This window comes from Polistes canadensis, unplaced genomic scaffold (assembly GCF_001313835.1).
Source record: "Polistes canadensis isolate GaletaPanama2010 unplaced genomic scaffold, ASM131383v1 scaffold_218, whole genome shotgun sequence".
In the NCBI taxonomy this organism is placed as follows: domain Eukaryota; kingdom Metazoa; phylum Arthropoda; class Insecta; order Hymenoptera; family Vespidae; genus Polistes; species Polistes canadensis.
The window spans coordinates 227679-232137 of record NW_014569765.1 but is presented as its reverse complement, the minus strand read 5'-3'; the positions used below and the strand labels follow the sequence as shown (position 1 = coordinate 232137).

At 33.5% G+C, this 4459-nt stretch overlaps 1 protein-coding gene across 1 annotated transcript in view; it reads right to left on the bottom strand.

Moving 5' to 3' along the window:
* LOC106790156 (knirps-related protein-like) overlaps positions 1–4222 on the bottom strand; it is a 13417-nt gene extending 9195 nt beyond the window's left edge. Inside the window, exon 1 of the mRNA XM_014754890.1 lies at positions 4186–4222. The gene's annotated coding sequence lies outside the window, so the exon portion shown is untranslated. The remainder of the gene's footprint in view (positions 1–4185) is intronic.
* Positions 4223–4459: the final 237 nt, after the last annotated feature.

Genomic DNA, 4459 nt, shown 5'->3' with positions numbered 1-4459 from the left:
TATCAAAGGGAACTTGGATATATGAACGATTTTTTTCGAACAAGTTGAACGTTTCGTTCCTTTTTTAGGATTTCATTAGTAACTCGATCGTTATTGTTCACGAGTCAATATACATTTTTTTTTTTTTTTCAAAGTCATACATTTAAACTATACTTAACATTTACAATACATTTTTTCCTAAGCACCTTTATATTACCATATGTAATCAAATATTGATACTTTAAATAAATTCCTTTATTTTTCTAATGTACCAAAGGGAATCATATCTAAGGAAGGAAGGTATATATATATGTACCTTTCGTTTTTCCTTTCTCGCGTTGACCTTCTCGATAAAACAGCCCCCAACACCCTCGCTTCTTCCCTCTCTTTCTCTTTCTTTTTATGTTTCTTCACGTCGACGGAAAGAATCGCGTTGATTGACGATCTCGCAACGTCTAAGATTCCTTCTCTCAGGTTCAACGTTTCTCAAAGTATTTTTCTTATTATTCTTATATTTTATCTTTTTTCACTTCACTTCATTATTCACGATAATCGTAAGAAAGATTCAATTGATAGAATTGAATTTGTTGTTTTATTATAATAGGACCTTCAATTAATCGTTAGAATTTTATTCCGCGATTTTAAACGACATACGCGAGACTATTATAATTATTATCGTAGTAGTAGTAATAGTAATAGTCATAGTCAATAATTGTTGTCGTAGTGGTCACATAGTCACTCGTCTAGGATTCTAAGTTGATGAGTGTATTGCACAACGCGATCCGGATGAAAGATTCCTTGCTCGTCGTGTAGTATCTTAAAATAAACTTCGAAGTATTCGTGTTGAAGAAGAAGAAGAAGATTAGATGCGATGTGAGTGAGTGAGTGAGTGAGTGACTCTCGCTTTAATCACGGTGGTCAAAGGTTGTAAAAAAGAAGAAAAGAAAAGGGGGGAAAGAGAGAGAGAGAGAGAGAGGGGATAAATAGAAAGAGGGAGAAAGTATACAAACAAGATGTTCCCATCACCACCACCATCACTCACTCACCCCCAAAAGAAAATATTTTCGTCATGTTCACGATCTGTGTTTACGAATCTTTCAGCATCGATTTTCCTATTCTTCTCCGACAACTTTTTTACCGGATAGATCTATAAAAAACAACAAAACCTCTAAGAAACCATTTCTCAAAACGTATTGAAGAAAGGTCAGTAAAAAGAAAGAACAACTGAACGGTTAGAACAATTTTTTAAGTCAAGGGTATTAGTTAAATATTACGGGACAACCTTTTCTTATTCTTTTTTTTTTTACGATCTCTGGATATATGTTAGTGTTAAAAAACAAAATAAAAAAACGAAATACTATGACCAATTCGTGATATACGCGTCGTTACGTTACCTTAGATTTTTTTATACGGAGGTCCCTTTTTTAACTGCACAGTGCGAAGAGTGTTGAAAACAAACAAACAAAGAAAGAATGAAAGAAAGAAAGAAAGGAAAAAAGGAAAGAAACGTTTCGTCCAAGTTTTTTAGACCGATGTTTTTTAGTAGTTCATTTCGATACGGAATGGTTAAGAAAGCCTTAAAAAACTGGAGAAAGAAAGAGGACAGACAAAACGATTGATTCCCGAAACAGGGAAAGTGCATCTCTAGTGTCCGTAAAAAAGTCGACAGACAGTTTTTTGTTTTCTGCGTTAAAAAAGTCTATCTTCCGGCCTCCCCCATCATCCCTCACGGCTTTCTTTCTTTCTTCCTATCCATTATACGACTATGATACACAAAAAAAAAAACGAAAACAAGTTATTTTTTACCTGACTTCTTTTTTTTTCTCTACCCTCAACCGACCATTGTATCGGGTCAAACATTTTCTTTCTACTTCTTTTTTTTTAGTTTATTCTACGTTTTTTACTTATTTTTTATATTTTTTATTTATTAGTCAACTTGCATTAAAACACGTTGATCTCGTCAAGGAGAGCTTTGACTTATCAGGGACACTTTTTTATTTTATTTTTTTTTTTTTCTAATAGCAAAGAACGAAAGTGCAGTTGCAGTGCATACGATAGTTTGCCGACGGCTAACGTAAATATAATATTAACATGTTTATTCTTTAACACGATTCTAACGATAAATATCTATTCTAATTTTTCACATACATACATACATACATACATACATACATACACATAAACGTACACACACGTTTACTTTTTTTATTTGTATAAGTAAACAAGAATTCGTTTTTGTGTTAATAATGAAAAAGGAATGAATCGATCGTTATTTAATCTCAAACGAATGATAAAATGTTAAACACGATTTATATCTATCTCTATCGTGTTAAATACAATGTACGAATTAATGATAATTACTAATTCAGGATTTCTCGTAATACATAATGCGATATCATAATATATCATCTTCTTAAAACGGTGCTGCGCGATCCAGTTCGCGGAGAGCAACTTCCGGTCTTTCGTAAAATGAAAGAAACGAAAAAGGAACGTAACGTTCCGCAACGCGTGGTCCCGCGAACGGCCTTCGGCACCGCAAACGATGCACTACTATTGATATATATATATGTATATATGTATATATTCTTACTTGCCGCCTCGTCGAATCGTATTATTAATTCTACCTTATCTTAACCGTATTCTACGATGATCCGATATGCTCGACTAGAATCGTCAAGGAAAAATTTATTTATTACGTGTATATATCCTATGTGTAACAATAATTATTATTACATTACAAAAAAAAAAACATTTTTATTTCGTATAAATGTATATTTTATGATTTATTCGATACTCGAATTATATTATTAAATTAATCGATACTTCGGTTATCATAATTATGAATTTTCTATTCATTCCAATGTATTATTTGCAACACGTGCTTGATATTCGTGCAATCATATAATAATTATTGTTACGATAATATTATTTAAATACGAAAATTGAATATTATTTATTTTCTATATTAATTTCAAATATACTTTCCATTTTAAAACAAAAAAAAAGGTAAGAATTTAATAAGATAATCGAGAAAGAGAAGTGTTACGATTCTAATTTCTAAAAGGTATCTTCGAACATAGTTCGTATATTTTAATACCATAAATGAGAAGAATGTGTTATTAAAGAAAGAAAGAAAGAAAGATGAGGGGAAAAAAAAAAGGGATAGAGAAGCGTAGAATATAAATGTTCTCATCGTCCGTTTCCCGTCGTAATAAGCTCTCGCTTCTATTCACAATCAGAACGGTGAGAATATCATACGCTTTCGATATCATTAAGATCATCGATAGATACGAATCTACTCGATGTCTAGCGAATTAACTAATTGCTGCGATCGCGGTGAGTTGAACTATCTGACTAACGAACAGATAGAGATAGAGATAGAAATAAGATAGATAGATAGATAGATAGATAGATAGATAGATAGATAGATAGAATGACTTAAAGGTCTCTTATCGGGCTCGTTACTTCGAGAACGTAATAACGTTTGAAATCCTGTCGAACCGTGACGACTTTTCCCCCTTGGTATAGTGTCACGATCTAAGATGATGAAGATGAAAAATAACGTAGACAAAGACGTCGTCTTCGTCTTCGTTATTGTCGTAGTAGTCGTTTGGCACGTCAACGACGTGCAACCAAGCACCTAACTTATACGAAGAATTACGAAACTACGTGCGAAACGTCACCTTATTTCTTTCTCTCTTTCTATCCCTTACATCCCATCCCATCCCCTTTCGATCTCGATCGTAGGAGTTGCATTCTAGGTTTTATGCACCATTACAATCAAATTAACCGACCAACCAACCAACAACTATACTCGCTGGCATGCCGTATTACGATACGCGCGTCACCATTCTTTATCCGTTTCTTCTGATATTTCTTTTTTTTTTTTTTCATTTTCTTTTCCCTTGCCCCAACCCGTCACCCGCCCTCCGGTATTTTCTTTTCTTTTTTTTTTCATTCGATCAAAAGAAACGCATTCTCCGCCTCCGCGTAGATTAATTAAATGTCAGGGCACGCTTGTTGTGTTATACAATGTCGTTCGCGAAGTTAAACACGAGATTATACCGTAGCGATGTGCACGAAATTACGAATTCTTAACGTTTCACCTATATATATATACCTATATATATATATGTATATGTATATCTTTCTTTCTCTTTTTCTTTTACTAATACGAATTAGAAAATTTCCTCATTCGACACGTACCTTGAAGAGCCTTGCGATGATTAATAGCTCATCGATGTTGATGACATTCAGTTTGCGTCCTTGTTTCATTCGAGTTTGTAACTCTTCTTCATACAGGATGATACTACTACTACATAGTCCTTCTTCTTCTCTTTTTTCTTATCCTCTCCTCCTCCTCCTCCTCCTCTCTCTCCCTTCTTCCTTCTTCGTAATATTTGTTCCTCTCTTTTTACACTGTAATATATTTTCTTCTTCTTCAATCTCACTTTTATAAGAATCTATCGGAAAGAAGGGG